This window comes from Podarcis bocagei (assembly GCF_964188305.1).
Source record: "Podarcis bocagei genome assembly, chromosome: 4".
NCBI classification, from domain to species: domain Eukaryota; kingdom Metazoa; phylum Chordata; class Lepidosauria; order Squamata; family Lacertidae; genus Podarcis; species Podarcis bocagei.
Window position 1 is genome coordinate 45,493,676 of NC_138128.1, and position 12,125 is coordinate 45,505,800.

The 12,125-nt window shown below is 39.4% G+C and overlaps 2 protein-coding genes across 10 annotated transcripts in view; one reads left to right on the top strand and one right to left on the bottom strand.

Moving 5' to 3' along the window:
* POLL (DNA polymerase lambda) overlaps positions 1 to 5,871 on the top strand; it is a 131,256-nt gene extending 125,385 nt beyond the window's left edge. The window contains exon 11 of the mRNA XM_081192253.1: positions 5,109 to 5,871. The gene's annotated coding sequence lies outside the window, so the exon portion shown is untranslated. The remainder of the gene's footprint in view (positions 1 to 5,108) is intronic.
* BTRC (beta-transducin repeat containing E3 ubiquitin protein ligase) overlaps positions 1 to 12,125 on the bottom strand; it is a 125,272-nt gene that overhangs the window by 36,056 nt on the left and 77,091 nt on the right. The window lies entirely within an intron of this gene.

The window sequence follows — 12,125 nt, forward strand, 5'->3', positions numbered from 1 at the left end:
TATTTATTACATGCCCACATGTGGTTTCTAATTATGCAGCAAGAATTTTGACAAAAGATGCATCTCAACAAAAGGCTTGTGGAATTATGCTGAAATGAGCAACCACTCTGGTAAACTACAGTGGTGCCCCGCAAGACGAACGCCTCGCAAGACGAAAAACTCGCAAGACGAAAGGTTTTTTCGTTTTCGAATTGCTTCGCAAGACGAATTTCCCTATGGGCTTGCTTTGCAAAACGAAGCTTGCCCCCACACCCCGGACCTCTTTTGAAGCAAGGGGCGGCGGGGAGAAGCTTCTCCCCGTTGCCAGCCCCGCAATCTCCGGGGACAGAGGGGAAGGCGTGTGCGCGCCTTCCCCTCTGTCCCCGGACCCCTTTTGAACCAAGGGGCGGCAACGGGGAGAAGCGATCTTCTCCCCTCCGCCCCTTGCTTCAAAAGAGGGGACAGGCCAGCGGCGCTTCCCCTCTGTCCCCGGACGGTCTCCATAGGAACGCATTGATTGATTTTCAATGCATACCTATGGGAAACTGTGCTTCGCAAGACGAAAAACTCGCAAGAAGAAAAAACTTGTGGAACGAATTAATTTCGTCTTGCGAGGCACCACTGTATAGGGACAGCATGGGTATAACGAGCTAGACCTCTTGCAGGTTTTAGCTTTCATTCAAAAAAGTAAGTTTCTAGTCCTCAACCTATTTTTGGAGGGGGCAGCATCCTTTGTATTATGCCCACCACTACTTCAGCCTCCTTGTCAACAATTTCAGCTTTTGCAAAACTCCAATACATTGCCAGGAGATTATTTCTCAAAATAAACTCACTTTACATATATGTAATTTTTGTGTGATGGCAAACTTTGAATCTTACTCCAGTAGAAAGTAAGTGACTACAATGAGTTCAGCACACAAGATAAGGAAAAGATGAGCACCTTGGTTCAGCACCATTTATTCTCCAATACCTTAAATCTGTAGATAGGAATATGTGAAATCAGAACACCTGCTTCCATTATGTAGGTAAAGAAAGCTGAGAGTTAAATAGTGCATTTTAAGTTTATTTGCCCTGTTTCTTCTAAACCTTTACAACAACATAATCAAAGATCTATCTGGAAATACAGGAGGATAAGAAACACTTTTTTTAATGAAATAAGTCAGAATTCCTGCAGTTTTAGCAAACACCTATGAAGTACTTGGGACGCGGGTGGCGCTGTGGGTTAAAGCCTCAGCGCCTAGGGCTTGCCGATCGAAAGGTCGGCGGTTCGAATCCCCGCGGCGGGGTGCGCTCCCGCTGCTCGGTCCCAGCGCCTGCCAACCTAGCAGTTCGAAAGCACCCCCGGGTGCAAGTAGATAAATAGGGACCGCTTACCAGCGGGAAGGTAAACGGCGTTCCGTGTGCTGCGCTGGCTCGCCAGATGCAGCTTTGTCACGCTGGCCACGTGACCCGGAAGTGTCTCGGACAGCGCTGGCCCCCGGCCAATAAATGTGAGATGGGCGCACAAACCCCAGAGTCTGTCAAGACTGGCCCGCTCGGGCAGGGGTACCTTTACCTTTACCTTTATGAAGTACTTAAAATGTTTCTGGAGCCACATGTACTTAATCACTGGCTTAAGAGGAACAGGTGGCTTTTGAGTCACCACATTTAGGGACTAATTTTTGTTGCACCCTGCAGTGGGCTACATGTAGTCCAAGAATACCAGAGAATTTCTCCAGTGACTAAGGAAAATGCATTCCTGAAAGAAAAAGAGTTGTGCCTCTCCCACACTGCTAAACAGTAAACAGCAACAGGGAGAGGAGATGAAAAACTATTCTTTTAAGAGGTACTACTTTATGCTTCAGACAGACTAATAAAGTTTAATTGTCTGGAATCTGGTGACTCTTACTGTATAACTTCCCTCTGATATAGGTCTTCCATTTGGATTTTAAATGCTGGTGAAATCACTGAAATAAAATTTCCGTGAGGTTGGGAAAGAAAAAGAGAGAGGTTTTCCCAACTTTTAAACTTCAAGTTTATCTACAGAGGTTGATCTAAAATGGGTTCCATTTCTGGTGATAAAAGATAGATAGATAATATTTATTGCGGCCATAGGCCCATACAGGTAAAAACAACACATAAGTGACAGCTTGTGCCGTGGGGAAAAAAAAAAAAAAAAAAAAACAGTCGCTAAAACACCACTATAACAATAAAATACTATAAGATGGAAAGGCATGCTACGCCTTAATTAGCTTGTAGCGCTCCTTGGCGTCGCTTTTGGGAGAGGACAGCGACCAGGAACCTAGCCACTTTCAGGGTCGTGTGGGAATCCTTATCCTGCAAGATTTGGGCAAGGTGGGATTTTGGTGGGGTACCCTCTAGTTTCTGTATGATTGATCCCAACAAATTTGCCCGTGGCACATTGAACAAGGGGCAAGTGAACATAATGTGCTGAAGCGACTCCGGCGTCACCTTATCACATTCGCACGTGGCGGGGTCTTGGCCCTTTGAGAATCTATGTCTCAGGACATTGGAGGGGAAAGGTGATAAAAGAGAACCATGAGGTCATGGCATGAGAAGCCTAGGTAGTTTAAATGACGAGATTAAAATCTGGAAACTATGATGCTTTAAAAACAGATAATGCTTTTAGTGAAAGGCTTTTTGAACACACTCAGGTGACCTGCCTGAAATGAGGCAACAAAGAACTGAACACTTGACGTAGAGGTATAAGGCCCTAGATGCTTCCAGTTTACAAAGTTGGTTCACATGGCCAAGTTACCTCTATGCAATCCTGCCTCCAGATTCCCTGCCCCCATGGACACCATCTCTTCCTCTCTCAGGACAATTCCTATTACTGTAGAAGCAGAACCTCGCTTCTGCAAAGTAGCAGCCATAGGACATCTTCCATGGGGATGCATCACAGGCGGGTCATTGAGGAGAAGGGCAGGGAGACAAAACTGATGATGTCAGTCAGCCTTCAGATTTTGCACCTTTCTCAGCAGTGAAGGACATATCCGCTTTTAATCTACAACAAACCAGAAGAGCCTCCTAGTACAAATATGTTACCAGTCCAAAAGATGGTAACAAAAACATTTGAGTTTGAAGCAACTTTTACATGTGCATAAGTCACCAGATACAAAAGATGCTAGAATTAAAACACCAGTTATAACAATTATGCACGCTAAGTTTGTTGTCCATTCTCGATCAAGGACATCTTGACAATGTTTTGCAAGGACACAACCAGCTAGCTGGTTACCCACCAGATCATCTAGCCTTCTGAAAAATACAGCAAAACCATTACTTTGATACATCATAATTTCCCTCCTTGATCAAACTACTCTCTAATCATCATTTCTAGCTTTACTCTGTCAGTTATAAAGGCAGAAAACAGAAGTTTTGTGCATTTGATTAACTTCCAAACGGTTCAGCCTTTTCGAAGTTAAAGAGCAGTTACAATTTTAATGTGAACTGAAATTAAATGTTAAAAAGGAAGTTCATTGATTAAAATTTTTAATACCCACAAAATTGTTATTCTAGAAAAGTTTTAGTGTTCCCTCTACCAATTTCTCTAACAGAGAACTATATCTACCAAAAAAAAAAAAAAAAAACAATTTACAGCTGCTCGTGAAATGTTACACTTCTATTTTTATTTTTAATTTGCTTTTATTTTATTTTTTGTTGCCACATGAAGAGGCTATTCCCACTAGTTCCGTTGAAGTTCAGGTAAGTAAATGCAGGGTACTGCTGGTGGTGATATAACAAAAGCCAGAAGCCTAATGATCAAATCTTGTTGCCTTGTTGTTCCAAAGATAGGGTACTTCAGAAAGGCCAGGCTTGGAAAAGGATCAATGCCACACAAAAGGCAACTAAAACTGATAGTTCAGAATAAAAAGAGTTATCCGAGGATTTCCAAGATAGTATTGCAAAAGAGCTACTGCTATGCAAATTCATAGGGGGAAAGGTAAAAAAAGAATAGATGATATCAAAAAGTTATTCAAGCTTTTGAACAACAGAAACTCTATGCCCCTGAGTATTATTAATAAAATTATTATCATTGAGAATTAGCTATTTTTCTAGCCTGAGACAAAGCAAACCAATACTTCCATTATACCTTCAGTACAGTTAAATAGGCAGTTGTCTACCTGAAGTATCTACATGTATAAAAGTTCAAAAATAACCTGTCTAGAAATGTGTGTGTGTAAATATGTTTAGAAATAATTGTCAAGAATTAGTTATTTGGCAATGAAGATTTCTGTATATTTGAATGCTTGCACATTTTTTAAATCAACAAAAGCCGGTATCCTAAAAAGATATATCAAACAATGTTAGCATTCTCTTTCTAACATTCCCAAACAATGGGGCCTTTTAAATGTTTGTGATTTTTTTTTTTTTTTGCAAAGCCTTTCTTCAACTGTTACTCTTCCTGCCCCAACTCCTTACTGTTATTACATACGTACAGCTTTCCTCACCATCTTGATATGTGACCATTCTCTTCTTTCCCTATCATTGCTTTCTCCACATTTCCCTCATGTGTAATCCTTGACTGTAAAATCATCAGAGCAGGGACCTCTCCAGTGCTTTATCTCTGTAGAGTGTTATGTTCACTGATGGCACCGTATAATAAAGTATTTTCCCACTCCTTAGTCAAGTTGAAGCACGGGCATTTGTCATGTACAGAACCAATACTAATAGCTCCAAGCTCCTTAACTCAAAATGGCAACCTGTATAAGGTTATACTGGAACGCATTATTTAAACTAAGCCAGCCAATCTTCTAGACTGTTGAGCAACTAAGACCTGAGCTCTAAAAGCAAATGGCATACCGTGTGTTTTTCATTGCTGAAGTTCCATGATTCTTCCTGATAGACACACTACATTCTGACAGCTGCCTTAAAATCAATACCAATATGAAACCAGCTAACAAATTCCTGGAGTTCAGAGAAGTGCCCTAGAGAGGCAGCACTTTAGTAAAGTTACCTTACTTATCACAGCAAGTTCGATATTTAACCACCAGGGGATTTCCAAACTTTGCTGAGTTTTTGAAGTTAATGATTAATATTTCTGCCATCTGGAGACAGAGAGAAAGCGATAAGTACAATAGGTTGTGTTAGGATAACCACAATTACATTTTTCTTTTTTCCACCCCTCTCAGGACTTGCTAGGAAGGAAGACAAGTGACTGAAAACAGCAGCTAAAACCAAGCCTTCCAGGAGACATTGTGCTGGGTGGAGACAATGAAAACTTTCTTCCACAGCACTTGGTACTAAACTAAAAGCAACATCCTGTCCCTTCAGATGATTCCACACCATCTTGCCCTGCAGATCTCACCCTCTATTAGTTTGCTTTAAAGGAGAGTTTTAGTGGCAAGTACATGGAATGTGAAGATGAAATTGCAGGCCTCTGTACACATTTGTCCATAGAGCAGGTAGATGAAGCCAATGCAGAAGCCAATAGAAGCTTCTGCTTCTGGGTGCCACCCACCCAGCTTGTTTCAATCCCTCGTTGTAGAAATCATTCTTTGCATGAACAAAATGCATACATGGAGGCTGGTGTACCCAACTCTGTGTTTTGTTTTGGTTTTGTAAAAGAACCAAAAAAAGGGATATTTTTTAATATACTCGCCATGGATGTTCGGAATTTACTGCCAGCAACCAACCAACTGGTTCTGCATTTCCAAGAAACCAATCTCTGAGTGTGGCAGTGCCTACACTTTAGAACAATTCCCTGTCTGTTGACATCAGGCAGACACCTTCATTGTACTATTCTTGATGCCTGCTAAAAACATGTTTGTTTAGGTGAGCCCACTCAGATATGTAGAATGTTGATATGCATAATGTTTTAATCTGTTCTTAGTTCATTGCTGATTTAAATTTTTTTAACAGAGTTGTTTAAGTGTTTACTGATTATTTTGCTCTCTGCAAACTGCTTTGAGGCTTTTCGCAATCAAGCGGTGTATAAATTTCATGAAATAAAATAATAAATACAAAAACATACATTTTTTAAATGGAAAGGTCAAGACAAATTAACCGAAGATTTTTTACAGCCCATTCTTCTTCCAACCACAGGTTACCTGACCCCTTGCCAAGGGTATCCAAAAACTTTACATTGTAGGAGCCCTAAGGGTTCAACAGGAATTGGGAGTACCATTATTAGTATACTTTGATGGTATACCGAGCTGGATGGGCTAACAGATTGACCTCTTTCCCTTCTCCCATTTAGAAACAGCTATAGTTTCTTGTATTAGAGGAGGGTACGAAGCACAACTCATTTCTTTTAAACATATATGGTCCTTTTTACCGTACGGTTTTCTACAAATGTTCCTTGTGAACCAGTCCCTACACTCTGCCTGAGATACAAGACAATTTAGAAAACCAGATCACAGGCTAGGATGCATTAACTTACTGTGAGGTTTAATTGCATTTTTTCTGAACACAGCATTCAGATGCATCCCAAGTAATCAATATTGAAGAATATAAATCATGACTTCAAATGGAAGTGACAGTCTTAAATTAACAGCACAGAGAAACATTCTGGTTCAGTTCTTTGATTTACTCAGTTTTGTAAAACCCAAAGCTTCAAAAAGAACTCACACTGGCATTAATTAAACAACATTTTTATTACCTACTATCAAAGCATTACAAGGAGGGTTTACTAGTCAGCTCTGCTAAGGAATTACAAGCTTCACTCAATTAACAGTCTAACTTTTTTGTGGTGTCACTGCTAATTGAGATATTTTTCATTTTTATATCTTCTAAATTAATGTTGTACAGGAGAGCTCAGTCCAAGCACACAGGCAATCAGAGGAATCAACAGGAATCCTGAGGTCAGGAGAATTAACAGTGAAATATTTTAGTCATTAACTAAGTTTCAAAGATGCTGGCAATGACAAAGGGGGCTTTATTTTACCCTGTGATGGGAAGATCCTAGGTCAACAAGAAGTAACTATACACAAGAATATTTAAATTTCCAAATGCAAATCTATTCTCATAGAATTAGCCGAGACACTGGACTGCCATTTCCAGAAATAATGAAGGCAGACATGAGAGGCTACGTTGCCTTGGGTATACAGGAAAATATTTGAGTAAGTGGAGACAAGAGTAATTGAAGACAACGCCATAGCTGTTCTTTCATTAAAGTTAGGCTGTATGGTACTATATGAAATTGATAAAACAATGAGAAGTTATATAGCAATGGATTATTTCAGTTTTATTGACAACTAAAGGAGTTACACAATTTTTCACTGGAAGTAGTCACCATGCTGACTGGGGGCTACAGGTTTCTCACCCCAGGTATAAATGCTCACACAGATCATGTTATTTATTTTGAAAGTTTCAAAATATTTATATTTACCTTTCAAACTTCCTATATCTTGCTATAATAGGATGTGTTCCATTGTATGATAGTCTTATTAATATTTGTAATATCGTTTAGAGTTTGCATGGCACATGCAATGTTCACAGTCATAAATAAATGGTGTAATAGTACAATGTTACTTTATCTAATCAGAAAATGTTTTGAAACTATCTGCAACTTGCAGTTTTAAGATTTCACAGCAATACTGTACTCAAGTTGAGTAAGTGAAGTCAAGAACAAAGGAGTCAAGCTCACAGTTTTTTGAAGGGAAAGTGTCTTAGATGGAGGCTTCTCTAGGTACAAATTGCAGATTCTTGCATTTTAGGCAAACCAGTAAGACATTGTTCGCACAATTAGCAATTGTGAACGTGTCTTTTTAAAAAAAAATAGTTGGTGGATCTGGAAAGGGTTCCTTGTAGGGATGTGTAGTTTAATAATTTACCATCTTCTGTAGTCCCTATATATATTGTTTTTCCCTCCATTTTATTCACAGCAATAAAAGTCCCCCCTCCCCTGAAGTGCAAAAGTCATAGAATCAAAGGTGGAAGGGATCTTGAGGGTCAACTAGTCCAACCCCCAGCAATGCAGAAATCTTGCCCACAGCCATCCTTGGGTGGGCTCAAGCTACCAACCTTCTGGTTAATGCACTGACCCATTGCAGGAGAAACCTAATCTGGATTGGGACTGCAGTAATGAGCAAACCCTTTCTAGAATTTCAGTCTGGATCACCCTCTCTCTATGCCTGCTATTAACCTTTTAAAAACCACTCATGGAATTGCTAATGGTATGAATGGTGTCTAATCGAGTTTGGCTCTTGGTATAATGACTTCCATATAAAAATCAACTAGATCAAGGGCAGTGGTCACCACACAGTGCAAGAAATTATGGATAATAAAAAGCCTATACTAATGATTGCAGCAATTACCTACAACTTAAACTGCAATGTATCATGTGACCCACCCTGAGAACTACAGAAGGAGAGTATACAAATGTGAATACTAATAATAATAATGGCAATAGTGATGATGATGATATAGCCACCCAGACTGATTTTTCGAGGCAAACAACAGGAAAACATATCAGTTCCCTTAAGTACCAATTACAATAATAAAATACTTTTAAATAATTATTCAAGTAGGTTGTGCTAAAAATGGCACTGTCTATTTAGAAATAATATTTTTTTTCAAGGTAGCAAAAGGCAGCTGGGTAATCTTTCCTGCCCTTGACCACTTTTTGTTTAAGGTTCAGCATAGCCAGTTTCTGTTTTTAAAGCAAGACTTTTACTTTTTGATGCTTTCCTCTGCATTATTAATTTATTATATTTCAAATTGTACTGATGCTCTCTCTTTCAGAAAGACAGATTGATAAAATATGTAGAGTTAAATTTTGATCAGTGAACTAAAATATTAAATCAGTGGCACTGAATTAAGTGCACGTTTGTTTTCTAGTATTATAATGAAAATTTTAGATGACCTTCAGCAATACATAGTGTCATTTGTTTATTAAACAGAGGGCTCAGAATTCCTCAAAAAGGCACCTAAGCTGAGGACTTGGCAGTGCCAAGAACAATGCCACTTCAACTGAGGTGCCGCCACTTCTGGGGCAGAACGTGTAATCACTTTGTTAGAGAGCATTTTTAAAAGCAGAAGTCACTCTCTCCAGGAGAAACCACGAAAGTCAATCTCTCTAGTGAAAACTACAAAAGTAATTTAGGTCGCAGAATGTAATCATCACGAGTTGAATTTGGCCAGAAGAACATCAGGGTTAATAACCTCACTCTTGCGATAAGCACCAAGGGATCCTTAATGACCAGTATAAATTGAACTCCTTCCTTCCTCTTTATTAACATACTATGGGGCTGATTCAAACCTACAAAAGCAAGAAATTAAGAAATGAAACTGCTAAACTCACCCTGTTGTGCTTATATGTGGAAGCTATCAAGATTGCCTGTTGTGAAGCAGCCCTGACGCACAGCCTCTACAATACTAGTTCATGATGATGTGACATGGGGAGGGGGGAGATGATCTTCAAAGTTGGACTTTTAAATAAAGGAAGTTACTTTCTCTTGCTGCTTTATTCATGAACCATGTGTTCTTAACATTTTAGTATAGACTAACATACATTTGATGGTCGTTAACTGTCTTGAGGTCCCAAATTGTACGGAAAAGCAGAACTGCCACCACAGAACTCATATGGCTGACTTTAAATCTTGGCAACCTCGTGAAAAATTAAAAATCCAGGATAAACTTGAATCACAGATGAACCAAAATTAAGAAAAGAACAAAAAACAATGAGCTCATTTGTCAAAGCTGTGAAGCAGATTCATAGCCGCTCTCTGGCTGCACCTGTGAGGTGAGATAATTGACCGAACATATGAGAGACGCCTAGTTATATCATATCAGCACAAATGCACCGTTTAGCTAATTTTTAGTTGAATGTTATGCTAGCGAAATTGCTTCAGATAAACAGCTCATTACATGTTGGCATCTACTATGCAGTGTAGTTCAGATTAGTAGCCACTTTTTGTGGCTGCATTCACACATAGCATTAAGCTGGAGTTTTGGGCTGATCGTGGAGTGCTGTGAAGCAAATGGCTTCCTGGTTTGTTTCCCCGTTTCCCGTTATGTTGGAAACAGGGATGGTGGTTTGCTGCTCCTTAACAAGTAATGGTTGTTAGCCAACCTTCAGCTATGGTTTGTTGTTGCCTTATGGATTCTGGCTTGTTAGGGAGCAACAAGCTACAATCTCTGGTTCAGACTTAATGAAAACACAAGGTGTACTGGTTTGTTTATCTCACTTGCACCAGGAGAGGAACAAATTGGGAGTGATTGGACAGCATGCACTACCACACTACATAATAAACCACGATAAGCAGAGTCACTGGCATATCATTATATGAAAACACAGCCATAGCAACCAATTTTTAAATTATAGGTTATTATACAGGACAGAGTTGGGTGGGGGGGATTCACCTAAACTGAAGCCTTGTATTTTCTGACCTGACTATGTAAACTAGAATTACTTTCTCACAAAAGTGTTTTAGAAACTAACAAAATAACCTTTTCTAGATTGATACAAAACAGGGGGAAATGTTAATACCTTGCATTAAATATTCTACACTGATAGTCTTCTGCTGTCTAATACAAAGCTACAGCAATTATTTCCTTCTCCATTTCAAGCTATGGGTAGGGAAGGGATCAGCCAAACAGAATTGGCATGGAAATAACCATGGGTGATCAGAAAGCTGCATAATGCATCCGTCAGCTTCAATATACCCACTAACAAAAATAAATTACTTGCATTTGAAAAGAACAGTAATTCTTTCAGAGACTCTTCATGGGGTGCCATGTTGAGTCTCAAAGAGCAATGCTTTCAAGCACCAAACTGGGCCAAAGGATAAAACAGAAGTAAAAAGTCCAATTATGAGCGGGGAAAGAATGTATGCTTCAAGTTCTATTTATGTTAAAGAGTGGTTTCCCCATGAAGTTTTCTATAAGTAGTCCCAGGATAAACAGTATCACCAATCATGTTTCATAACATTCAATACAGAATTTCAACGCAACACCAATGTGTCAAGAACGAATGCATTCAAGCAAACATTTATTCTCCTTGCCTATAGCTTCCTCAAAATAAATTTATCTGAGAACCGAAAATTCTCATTTAGTCACAGCCCACAGGTAAGTAGCTTTCTAAAGAATACAGTGATAAATAGGGTGTTATTTTAGTTTTACCAAAAATAACTTTAAAAATACTGTATCAGAAAACTTCCTTTATGGAGAACTCTTCATAAAGGAACGTTTGAAAAATAATCTAGTGTTTGTTTGTTGTAAGTCTCCACCCTTAGGAATACCTTTACATTCTTAATACCTTTAACTTTTTGAAGACAGTCACTTTCTTGGACAGTATTTAGTAATGGTCTCCTGCATCAAGGACATATGCTTCATTTGAGCAGTTAAGACTAGGCCAATTGTACACAACTGGTTGGCATTTAAGGACTTTGTGAAGGAAGGGTCCTGTTTCGCTTTTATCTCAGTACTTCCAGGTAGCACACAATGCTCAACAAATCAAACAGAAGTTGCGTGCAAACCAGAGGAGGCAACCACACATTTACAGTGTTGCATAAAGTTTCAGTTCATTGTCCACAATTAGCACAGTTGCTTGAAAAATCACCAAGTACTGCTGTTGTGTCATTTGAAGTCCCAATACAGAAAGAGAACGGGCAAATTTAGCAGATACAGAAAAGCAACACTATGTGTGTGGGGGGAGGATAAATGCTGTGTGTGTGTGCATGCGCACACAAGAGACAACAAGAGGACCACTTTAATGCTTAATTATAGATGTTGGTTAAAATAGTGGTTGTTTGATTTCTTAAAAAAGTATTAAACGTTTCTGTGCTTTTCTCCTCTTCTGCAACGCCATCCTCTCAGTACTGTCCTTTGCCTTCTCTGCTTCCTTCAAACCTCACTCAAAAAGAGGACCTGGACAGGAAGTTATTAAACTTCAATCCGCAATGCATCTTCTGCACACTTTGCAAGGCTGAACTTTTCACCCACAGCCTACATTTCTATGACACCCTTTAGCACAGCCATAGTGAGGAAAGGCACAGCAACTCAGACAGCAGGATAGCGCCACAATTCATCGCCAACCCCATTTGACACAAACAAACGGTGTGTCAGTCCTTTGAACGGGAAAGACTTATTATGAGGCAGCTGCCGAAAAAGCAAAAGGGGCACATGGGCCAGGCTGCTACCGAATCATGACCCCTCTCTGATTCAAATGTGAAATATACTAAAACTTTCAGAATCACATTTTCCCC